The sequence below is a fragment of the Dinoponera quadriceps genome, unplaced genomic scaffold (genome assembly GCF_001313825.1).
Source record: "Dinoponera quadriceps isolate SergipeBrazil2010 unplaced genomic scaffold, ASM131382v1 scaffold586, whole genome shotgun sequence".
Taxonomy (NCBI): Eukaryota; Metazoa; Arthropoda; class Insecta; order Hymenoptera; family Formicidae; genus Dinoponera; species Dinoponera quadriceps.
In genome coordinates this window covers 2,468,782-2,481,425 of record NW_014554764.1, presented here as the reverse complement: position 1 = coordinate 2,481,425, position 12,644 = coordinate 2,468,782, and the positions used below count along the sequence as shown (strand labels likewise).

General features: G+C 45.2%; 1 protein-coding gene and 1 long non-coding RNA gene across 4 annotated transcripts in view; one reads left to right on the top strand and one right to left on the bottom strand.

Moving 5' to 3' along the window:
* The window catches only part of LOC106741613 (3-phosphoinositide-dependent protein kinase 1), a 325,306-nt gene that overhangs the window by 17,625 nt on the left and 295,037 nt on the right, over positions 1–12,644 (bottom strand). The gene's annotated exons all lie outside the window — the stretch shown is intronic.
* On the top strand, positions 4,857–12,370 carry LOC106741615. Of its 2 annotated transcripts, XR_001374196.1 has the most exons (4): positions 4,857–5,642; positions 6,416–6,646; positions 8,509–8,671; positions 12,188–12,370. It is a non-coding gene; the product is annotated as an uncharacterized LOC106741615 (long non-coding RNA). The 2 variants fall into 2 exon arrangements; XR_001374197.1 differs by lacking the exon at positions 8,509–8,671.

The following is a 12,644-nucleotide window of genomic DNA, read 5'->3' as shown; positions in this document are numbered from 1 at the left end:
ACCAAAGCAATAAGAATATGTTCAAGATTATTATGTGCATGTCCTGGAATTGGTACCAGCTGCGCGTTGCTCTCGTTGTGCTTTCCAGCTTTTTATACAGCTTTCAGAGCCGTTAATCGTTAATCGGTCTTCGCAGGGGAGGGGAGGGGGGAACAACGCGATATACCGCCCTATCGAACGTTTCCACACGGAGAGAACGCATAACAACGATCGGCAATTATTCACCATGGGGCATGATAATGCCTCTGATTCGCGGAAGAGTCAACAACAGAGCGCACGAAGCGGCTAGGCATGTCCCTGCGCGACGGTTTCTCTTTGGACTTTGTCGCCCGCGAGGGGAGGAGGGCCGCGCGTTGCGTAAATAAGATATCGATGTGCGAACGCGGGACAACAATATTATTAGATAGACCGTCAGCGACGGGTATTAATTGGCCCGCTGCGAGATACAACGTCGTCGGGAGCGCGGATTAGTCGACGGATGTGCCGCGACGAACTGCGTCAACGAACTCACGTCCTGCGGATGTACGCGGTCCCGGATTCGAAGGACCCGCATTCGTTTCCTGACCGTTGACACGCGATAACATTCCCGGATGTTGAGAAAGATCCCAGGATTTTCAAGGGCGAAAGGAAAGACGAGAGAGAGAGAGAGAGAAAGAAATTCTTTGCGTCTTATACAAACGGAAAAAAATTTGATTGAATTTATTCAACAGCGAGCGAACCAAACGTGTTTTGGTTGAAGGAAACAGAACTTCTGGTTATAACAATTAAATTTGGGTCATAGAAATTCTGTTTCTTTCAATCAACATCGTCGCGTTTAGTTTCTTCATTCTGTCTGGATAAATTCAACGAAATATTTTTTTCGTGTACGTACTTTTAATCCTGCAACGCACAAGCGCGCTCGTTCGACACGTGTCAACGCGTGAAGAGTGTATCCAATTTATCGAAAAAAAGTTGCATACGTCGCGCTTTGAAATTATGACGGCGTACGTGGTGCGCCAACGCGACTACTCATGCTAATTCTTAAGATGCGATCGTTTGTGGGTCGAATATTTTAAGATGTTCCTCGGAAAGTCTTTGAAAAATCGTCTCGAAAAATATCAGAGTACGCAGATGAATCGCTCTAAATGAAAATCTGCACGCAGCCCTCGAGTGTATACAATGTCCTCACGACGAAGAGAACGGAGGAGAAATCTTCGTGTGCATATGGCATCGGTGACTTGACGCTACCTTCCTCGAGTGCTTTCCACGAAACTTGGCCGCCAGTCATCGAACTTCACGCTGCCGTCATCGCGTACTTTTTACCGTCGCCGACAAACAAGCAACGAATGCGACGCTGGACTCTCCCTCTGGATAAATTAGTGCGCGAAAATACGCTTTTGCGAAATGTTCTGGCATGTCAATGCGCAGAAATCCTTGTTCCCCTTCGGACGATCCCCCGCGTCGTCCTCCGTCGTCCCATCCCTCCCCCGCCGCCCTTTCTCTTTCTCTCGATCGACTCTCTCGACTTCGCGAAGGCCACTCGCAACTTTCAAATACGTGCGATGGTGTGAGAACAGTCGAATCATTGTTTGCATGATCGCGCTCGACGTCATCGTCGATCCCCACCGCGGCGAGATGGTGATGATAATGCAGCCTCCGAAATTCGATCGCGGAATATTTTCGCGCGACGCGACGCCCCGAGAGCTGCTCGAAGGCGACGGAAACCACCCAGGATTACTCCACGAGGAAACCGCGGCTCTAAATCATCTGATTCTGACGAAAATGACGCGGCAGCGATATTCCGCGTTTCGCTATTTTTAGCGGGATCAGTGCAAAACAGCTCGCTGTATTATGGAAGAGCGCGGAGCGTAAATAATCGCGAAACATTTATCTCGGTGATGGATCAGTTAGCCGGTCGCGTGGTAAAATACGAGAACAACTCTTTCAATTAGCGTTATCAGTGGGGATCTGAGTACTCGACGCGGAGTCCACACGGAGATATTATTCGAGTATAATTATATAAACCGCGCGCGAGAGAGAGTCGGTTGTTTCGCGAAATCCCTTATCTCGGAGTAACTCGGATATCGGCGATTCAAGAACGACTGAGGCCTACTTCTGGAGAGCGGCGCGAACGATCGGCACGATAAAAATTATCACGCACGACACGGCAGCGTCGGTATTCTAGAAAATCTCGCCGATTGAAGGAGCCGAGTGAGCGTAGCAACAATGTAGCGAAAGTGGGAGAGACGGCGAGAATATATACGGCTAAAAATAGGTCAGGGGAAATTTCAGTCGTACATAACTCTCTTTCGGTATATCGCTCCGCACAAGCCGACGAGCTTCTGCGACACGCAATGAAAGATGCGGCGGAATCGGGGTCGTGACTACCTTTCCGAATGCGGAAGCCCGCATTTAGCACACCACACCCACCAGTCTCCGCGCGCGCCAGAAAATCGCTCGCGACTAAATCGGCCGGAATTCTCGCACGCGCGATTGTTCGCGCGACTCGTGGGAAATCGAAGACGGAAATACGTACGGCGCGTCATAATTCGTCACGACGGAAGTCTCTTTCCCTTTTTCTCTCTCTCTTTTCCCGTCTCTCCGAAATAGACGCCGCGAGTAGTTTTCTTTTCTCTCTCTCCCTCCTGACCCGATCGTGGAATTCTCAGCTGTCGCTATAGTTCTTCGCGGAGGAGGTCTAGTTACGCGGCTGATTTATCGACGATAATTGTACGGTAATTTAATTCAGATTTGCGCGAACGGAGGTCCCGACGAAACCGCTAGAATTGAAGCCGGGGCCGGAGTCCCATAATTCTTTCAACCCCTGAATTAGAACCGAGTGCGCGATTGTACACGCGGCCGCCGTGTGCGTGCGCTCATCATTATTCACTTATCAAGACTGTTTATTACGCCGAGAGCGACTACCACGCTTCACAAAGGAATAACCTACCGACGAGCTCTTTTAACCGCAACCGGACAACGAGCCGCTACGTATGGTGGTCGGCCACCGTAGAATACGCAAGGTGCACACGACGTGTCATAATGATACGCGGCGAAATTATCGTAACAATAACCACCCCGCCTTTGTTGGGTCGCCGAAAGAACACGAGGTTCGGCCAGCGCTAAATAAATGCTCGGCTAATTAATGGATGCGCGTACGATGGCTGCACGGCGCAAATAAAGGAGCGTCGTCCGCAAACCGAGTCGTTCGCAGTTGTCATAATAATCGAAATTACGCAGGTCACACGTCGATTCGGCGGCGTCGACAACTTCCGCTTTATCCTCTTGGCCGACGATTTCCAATTGCTAAGATATTGCCTAGGGAGGTTCGTATTCTAAACTCACTCTTATCCATAAGTTAAATGTAGCTTTTCGGTGAATCAGGTGGTTTCTAAACCACTTTTAGTGGCACTTTTATCGCAATAAAAGTAAGCCTAGGAATACGAACGACAACCGCCGCGAGGTCTCATCATTAAGGATAATATGACACGGAAAAAATTCGTCGTCGTGTAAAATAGAAATTTATATTCATTTAAATGAAACGCATTTATGATTACAAGGTGAAACGTCTCCCGCTTTCTCTCATACGCGCATATCAGTTTAATGACGGCGATCCGTCATCCATACTCGACACTCGCGGTACCAGGGCGATGTTTTTGTTGCGCTCGACTCCTGAAATTTCATGCACTCGCGGAACTATCGAATCGCGATTTATCAAACGCGATCGGGCGACACTTGCGCGACGTAATGCCCGGGGGTGCCGCCGATCTGATCGTCGCATTCCGCGATCGCCGATTACGGGATCTAGCGCTTACGTGACTAATTAGCCGGGGATTCGAGCGAAATCGGTCGCACCGCGCCATGGGCCGATAACGCGTTACGAAGTGCACTGATAAACGTTTTCTCGGACTCCCGGCCGCTTTATCGATCACATGTCGTAGCGAAGGAGGAACAAAACCGGTCGCGGCTAATTACCGGTCGCCGCCAGTGGAACGTGTTCCTTGCGTGACTGCGTTGATTCGCCCATTAATCGCGGGGAAAAAAAGGAGAAAAAAAATATGACAACGGTAGACGACGAATTTTTCGCGACACCGTCAAAATTCGTAAAGTGCGCCCCGATAATTTACGGGATTACGACGAATGATACACGAGTGATAAGAAATATCGATTCCACGCTCGTTGGTGTATTCGCTCCCCAATCGGCGCGATTTCGTTCGATTTTCATAACCTCCCATCGGAAATTTCAAATATGTGTTAGATGCTTGCAAAACAATTCGTAAGGTCACAAATAGATGGCTGTAACAGCGACATAGTAATTGTTTTTCTTTAAGTCGCTTCTTAGTTTTTCAATGTTGGCCATACCGAATTGATGGTTGACGAATAAAACGTTACGTTTAACGCGATTTTATGCAACGAATAATTACGGGTAATGAAAAATGGGTCTATTTTGACGATCTTAAATGACATCTATAACCATAAAATTCTCCCGTGGATTATCTGGTGAGACCAAAATATATGAATAATCATACAAACTTTTGCAAGCACTTGATACGATCTAGGAAAAATTACAATGTCATCGATACGGCGAGCTCGTATCAGAAACATCGTAGATGTAATCATAGTACAATACGATATACAATGGGCGCAACAATGGCAACATTCTAATCAGCGTCTCATGTTTGAATACCGGAAACACGAACGTCACACCGTGTCGATCACGCGCGATCGACGTGTCTGAGAAATGCGCGACGCGCGGTGGTAAGCGAGGTGAGAGAGGGGAGGAATCAATTGACAGCGTTTGGTGATAAACAAGTCGCTATTTGCAGCGAGCCGGCCGTATTTACAGCGGGCAGATTCTTACTTACAGCAACGTAGCAAACCGCGTAGGCAGCGTGAATCATTCGTCGGCAGCCGATCTTCGAACCTCGTTCAGCGTCTGAGCGCGCGATCGCAGCGACGACAACGGCGGCGGCTGCGGCGACGAAAACGAAGATGGCGGCGGCGGCGTCGGAATTGCAGAAATCACGCTTCTTAATTAATCTCCGAGCGAGCGAACTTCGTCCGGGCGATGGACCGATAAGGCGCACGTGAACGAGCACGGGGGCGGCAACGAAATAACGTCTACCGAGTGTGTTTGCTCGCACATAGCGAACGCTGCTTGCAGGGTAATGTCTTCATTTCGACCCTCGCGCGAGCGCGCGCTTTCTCCTCCGTCTGTCTTTTTCCTTCTCGCTTATGCGCGCGGATTAAAAATATATGCCGTGTATCTGCTGCGAAGACTGTAATTAAACGTCGGCGTGTTACATCACGGCGAAAATAATCGACGCACGCGCGATTGCGTCCTGGCGGATTCGGAGCATTCGACGGATAAACATTGCTTAATAAACAAAGAGCGCATTGTTACGTACGACGCGGCGAGACGCGCGACAAGAAAGAGAGAGAGAGAGAGAGCGAGAAAGAGAAACACGGGTGTCGCTCCGGTGCAATAAAAATATCGCGTTATTTACGCGTCGAGCGTGCGAGCGTTGAAAACAAGGCGTTCAAGAGCCGATTTGTAATGAGAGCGCGATTGAGGGACAAGTTGAGAGATTACTAGCAGAGAGGACGAAAGAGAGAGCATCGTTTCGTAAAACCGATCGATCATCCCGGAATGTAAAAGGATGGTATGTACAACTTGAGCAGCTTGAATTAACCTATCACATTCGGGAATTATCGAGAGCGCGAGACTATCGTGTTGAAACCTCGACTGTGATTGGCCAATTCGCTTACTGCTTAGGCTTTGCAGCTTAAGCGGCGGATGACATAAAAGTGGTGTCTACAATGAAAATTTAAGATGTAAGCTTTAAGCCTTAAGTCGTAAGAAATTGACCAATCACACTCGATTATTCTTCTCACATTCGACTATGGTGGGTCGATTTCTTACGGTTTAAGGCTTAAAGCTTAAAATTCTTTGATAAATTGTAGACATCGCTATAAAAAGAACGCAATAAGACTTAACCAGTAAGGAAATTGGCCAACCATCCGAGTCGAAAATTTCAGTTCTCCTTTTGATGCTACAAATAAAGTCCGTTTAAAGTTTTTAATATAGAACCAAATAGATTTAATGTAGAATTAAAATTTCACCTGGAGCAATCATTATATTTGTTTAGGTTTATATATTCCAAAAGACGATAAAAATGACAATAAATTTGGCAGAAGTAACTAAGATTTCAATTCACTGAAATCTTATTTACTTCTGCTAAATTTATCGTCACTTCTATCGTCTTTTAAAATACATAAACTTAAAGAAATATACTGATTGGTTGGTTAATTTCCTTATTGCTTGAATCTTATTACTTATGTTTTTCTACACTCCATGGCGCTTACTCGTACGCCCCGTGGTTCTTATCGCAATGGACGATGGGATTTACGCGCGAACGACATGTCCAATGCGCAGGCGCGCGTAATGGCCGCCATTTCGGAAGGATCCGCCGCGGCGAAAACGGACTACGAAAGAGAAGTTGCTGCGTTGGATCGCGTCTCAATCCTTGATTCGACCCTCCGCGACATCGCCTCAACGGCGACTATTTATCGCTGACCTGCCAGCGGAAATTTGGCAACGACTTACTAGGGCAATGATGCTGTACCCTCGATGCTTTACGCGCGCTCATCACGATCATCGCGTCGAGTAAGTACATCGAAGCGATTAGCACGTTAACCCTTTCACGAGGGAATAATAAAGTTACGCGCAATTTCGATTAACCAGCCAAGAGGGGAGGTTGCCTCGAAATATATTCCCGCTTTCACGTTGTCGATTACGCGAGCGATATCTATCAACGCGATAATTGAGGTTATTATTCGAAACAAACTTTCGGTTCTGCGTTACAATTCTTACAAATTACGTTGAACTTGAAAGACATACATTTCGAAATATGACACTCTACATGCATACCACCGTTTTTCTTTGAGATTATAAATAATTGCCGTTGACTACGTCCTGACTTCCTAATCCAGTATTCTGGCCGTTGGCTATTTCATTATTGTGCATATTCTGCATATATTTCGTGACAATGGCATACATATGTACGATTCAAAATCAGAGAAATATGTGTTAATTAATGTAATACCGATTAAGTATTTCGAGAGTTTCGGCACAATAATTGAATCATCCGACGAAAATCGTAACTAACTTATATACATATTCCACGTGAAAACACGTCACATATAATTTAATGTAATACTCAATGATGGAGAAGAACGCGAGAGAGAAGCAAAACAATCGGTAAGATAAACACAGTCACCAAGCGTCAGTCGTCATCGCTCGGCACTGAATGGGCCGTAAGGTCACAACATAACAATCAACGCTCTTCAAAACATTCTAGGTCTTTAAAACAGCTGAACGTATTTTCGTGCGTGACGAACTTTTCTGAACGTTTCTAGTGTGTTTTCAAACGACGAGCGACACGCACACTGCGCTGTACGTGTAAGTGCGTTATCATTTCCCGTCATGTGATTAAAATATTTCATTGGCTCTTGAAATGTTGAATCGTATTCGCGTCGGCATTGCATTATTTAACACGCGTATTTTCAATGCATAATATTCGTATCTACACGACTGTCAATGTAACGAATGAGTATCCGGTGCAGTTAGAAGTTGGAATGCTAGATCAGGAAACCAGGCCGAAGGATACCTGGATGCGGGCAGCATATATTTCCAGGTAAGATCGCTTCTTATAGACAAGGTCTCGGACTTGAAGTACATTACTAGATAGTAGTACTAAGTTACAGGTTAAGTAAGTTATATAATTAATATAATGCTTATTGTAAAATTAAGAATAAAAAGTAGAAAATAAAATTATGAAATGAAGAATGAAAATCAATAACGCGGATAAATGTTGAAATAATCAAGTATATATGAAATATATTTTCTAAAAAATATCTTTTCTAAAACAAATCTTTCTTTAAGACTCGAAATAGAAAAAAACGATAGTAAATAACTATTTATAACGTCAAGATAGGAGAGAGAGTAACTTGTATAACATTGTGTCTCGAAATTGGTCTTTCAAGTTTGACGCAGAACTTGGGGAGTTAATGTAAAACCAAAATTTCGGCTCGAGTACCGTTCGCTTGTAAACTAAGATTTAACTTGTGGAACTCGCGTCTGCCGCTTCCGTTAATAGCGGCGGAGTTGTGAAGGCCTCGACGCGACGGCGGAAAGATCGAACCGGCGTCTTCTCATCGACGGGCGCGACCCAATTTCCGCGGACGCGGGTTCACGGGCCTCTCGAGTCGCTTCAACGATGCGAGATACGAGGTCGGCGCGAAACCCGGCCGATTCTTTCTCGCAATTAAGCCCGATAATAATTCGGCGGACGCGAAAGGCGAGGATTCTCGATGGCAATCGTCGATAATGATCGGCGCGATTGGCCAAGATATCGCACAACAAGGATAAATTTGAGAGAGGCGCAAAATTTCGCATCAGCTCGATCTTTCTCTTCGATATGTTCATTCACCGACCATGATCTCGATATTTTCTTTCTTCGCCAACAGAATCGACCGTTCTCCTTCGCACGAAACAAAGTAAACATTTTCCGTCGAAAGAGATCCTCGATCGATCGTGGGTGGCCGCACATTCGTTACGGCGACTTCCGGTATATCGTGCCGGTAGCGGCCAGACAGAAACACCGGGGCAGGTCTACCAGCAGAAACTGGGGTGAGTGTGTATATGCATTTGCGGGCGCGTGTGCGCGCATATAGGTACGGCGCGATACCTACATAGAGAAGATGACCTGATTTGTATTCGCCAACGGGGCGCCGTTCGCTAACTCCGACGAAAACCCACATCTTCCGGAGTTCCGGCGCCTCGCTATTGGTCACGCTTTGAATGCAAAAGCGACTGAATTGTCTCGCATAGACAAAGGCACGTGTAATTTTCTGCAAGTTTCCGCCCGGCGACGCCAAGCTGGAAATATCGCGGACTTCGCGTCCCTGCCGCGAGGACAGACACGCGCGCGTAAAAATAAAGAACGCGAAGTATAGACGGTTGGTTGGTCAGGTAGATAGATTGGGGGCCGGTAGGTAGATAGATGAGGTTTCCTCCCTTACCTCGGCGAAATATTCCATGAGCTATCAGCGACACAAATAACACACGAGTTATTCAGTATCCCAAAGGTCTGAGGGCACGTACGTTTTCGAGAGTTAATTCCGTCTGAAGCGGTTCCAACCTTGAAAATATCAAGACGAGGTGCACGACAAGTGCACGAGAATTTTCGATCGCGACATCCGCGTTTCGGCATTGATCGATTGAATCAACCGGCGGTGAGCCTTCAAAGCATATTTTTCACCTTGCTCCGAACGGAATTCTCTCAAGCGCGTTAAAGTGCACTCCTCTTGTCTTCTTATTTCGCGAGACGGGAGACACGTTTTTCCGTGAGATAAACGCGCCGCTTCCGTCGTTACGTGGCTGATTTTCATGGTTGCGCAATAGGTTGGAAATTAATTTCATTCCGCTTATCGCTCGAAATGTCAACTTTGACACGTAACCAATGGTGATTTTTGCGTCGCGCAATTCGCTCATTACGCGCGCCCGACTCTTGCATTCCGATAACGTCGCATTTCGTGTTTGTCTGGCCGGACCAGGATGTCGAAACTGCGCGTTCTCGTTCGCGTCGTTTCCAACTCGCGGCCGTTGCATTCGACGCAGTAACAGCGCCCCTGACCAGACGGCCCGGGGAGAGAGAAAATATTTTTTTCGCCTTCATCCTTCCCGCGATGTTTTCTTTCCCGGTCGGGATCATGCGCGAGCGAGCAAGCGACATCGGACTCGTGGCTTATTCGAGCCCGTGCGTCATCGCGCCGCTCAGCAATAACAAACCGCCGAACGAACGGTGGACGATACTCGACGGCAAACAACGATTGAGCAACTACGACGTTACAAAGATCGATACCGCTGGTACGTGCCACCTGCGAATCGCGATTATCGAGCGTCTCTCCTCGCGATGTTTCGTGCGTTTCCATCGATCACCGTCGTCGGCGTCGATCTGCACAAACACATGCTCCTCCGGCATATTTCGCGGATGAGTTAAGGCACGAGTGACTTCGGCTCCAGATATTTCTCGCGAAGTGTAAAAATACGATATCGAAATTGGCCGGCGACGTCTCACGTGGATTTTAGACCCGTGGCTACGTCGAGAACGCATTTTCCGATTTGTCAGCTGTTGCTTGTTTTCGTCGCTCGGCTCGGCATTGCTTTTATTACAGCCGTTTCTGTCATCCGCTTCCTTATGTAGATAAATATTGTGTACGCATTGCGTTACGTGTGCCTTACCATTCCTCGGAACAAATGTTTACGATTTTTAGTCTTACGCGTGTACGTACAAGGTTGAAAATCGCACAAGTAAGTCTAATTATGATCTGCTTACTTATAATGATTTCGATTTTATGCATACACGTGTAAGACTAAAAATCGTGCGACTTTCGACTTAGAGAATGGGAAGACATATATAACCCAGTGTTTACGTTGTAACGATCAATTGACATTCTTATTCATACATCTCACGAGATACTAAATCAACAAACGCTGAGTAAGCCCATTAGATTCGATATGTCGGCGGATGTTACATCGCAATTTTACTAAATCTTCGTAAAACCATAGATATCACGCGCGCGTGCGAAAATGAGGATTGAGGATGAGATTTTTTTACTCCGATATTTATCCACGATAGAAAATATCGTCGTTTTCACTGCATATGTGTGTGTGATCCTTTTTTCTTAGTAATTTACTTTTAATTTCAATCACACTCTTTTTTCCCCTTCACAGCTATTACAAATAAAACTAATACTGCTAATAAGCTAATGATAATGAGAAATATTGGCCGAGTTAATATTTTCGAAAAAAAAAACTTATTACTCGCCTTCACGTTATCTTTCTAAAATAAATTTAACAAGATTACATACTCTGACAGGCAGTTCGCGGCTCTGACAGGTTCACTTATCGTATAAAACGTTAAACATGAAACGTTAGCCTTAGAAAGTGCGCTCTTTTTTTGTATCTCTTATCACAGAACACTGTATGGAAGATTTAAACCCATTAATCGTTTGATAACTAACGCATCTCACGACATAGATTTTTTTCAATTCGTCTCTGAACTTAATTAGAAACAAATTAGTGGATTTACTTAGATGATGTTAATAAGTTTTATTTATATGTATACCAACCTTTAATGTTTCTAGCATGTATTTTAGTTATAGTTCATATTCTTCTCGTTTTCTCTTTCTTATTTTCTTGATTCTGATATAAAAAAAATTGCTACAGTTTTTTGTTTGAATCATCTACGATTATTATAACTTCTTGTACGCTAAAAGATTTGTCCCGTTAATAAATGAATAAACACTGCAAAGTAGTGTATAATGTTGTCGTCGTCGTAATATAGTAAACAGTAAATAGTCAAAAGTTGCGTAGCGGCACGCGATTCGGCGCGTCAAGGTCGATCAGCTGACCTTCCCGCGCGACGTAGCGGCGCAAACAATAACACACGTACGCTTGCGTCTCTTTCGTATTACAATCTCCGACGCGGAGACGAACACATCGAAACAAGTCGCGTGGTATTAATTCGCAAATTTCTCAAGTCAATCGGCGTGGTCGTGAGATTGATCGTGATGTTACACGTGCGCATACATCATGCCGGGATCATCGTGAACCGTAGCAACGTAGTAACTAGCATATGTGTATGTAACACCGTAGCAACGAGTAAAATGTACGGATTAAAATCTAAAAGTAACAACCATATCCTGTCATTGCTAGGTTAGATTTTTAAGAGTATGGTCAGATGTTGCTGCGTGTTCGTAATCCGTCTAGACCGAGTGCAAGCACGTTCTATCATTGTAACTATAATCAGGAAAACTATTTTTCATTTCGGATCGGGCGGACCACACGACAGATGCAGTTCCGAGGGCGACAATTCTACGAGGGATGCTGTTCCTGAGACGGATGCGATACTGGAGGATCCGGTTCGAGCCGAGCAGGGTCGGCTCGAAGATACTTTTGCTTCTCTATTTAATTATACTTCACTATTTAACCTTTTGCGAGGTCGAAATCCGAGATATTACAGTCGGAATGACTCGAATTACGACCGCAAAGGGCTAATCCTATTCGTATCTCCACGCACACTCGCTCGTTAAGCCGTGAATTCGTAAATCTAACCTGGAAATAAATTTTTTTTTGTTCCAGATTTGGATAGCGGAATGTGGCCAGCTCTGAGTTCCGGACGGTTCGGTGATAAATACAGAAAAAATATATAAAAATTCAAAGCAGTAGGTTTTTGTAGTATCTCGTTGGAATCAGTTATTTTGCCTATAGATTTACGTTTACGTTTGTGTGTGTTAATTAAAACTTAATGAAAGTAATATTAAATAAAACTCCCTTCTCGAAACAATTAAAAATCACTTCTAAAATGTCTTTACTTCGCGATCTAGCTTCACCGTGAGAAATAATCACTAAACAAATTTTGATTTCGTCCTTCGTTCTTCTGTCTTTTCTACCCACTTTGTCTTCCATATTTTTATTAAGGAGATTCGAAAATACGGTTTCAAAGTAAACAGAAACGTTTTATTGGCGCCGTCGAGACATTCGTAAACACTGTTAGAATGCAAATACTGATCGCGTCGCGAGTACCTCCCAAAGAAAT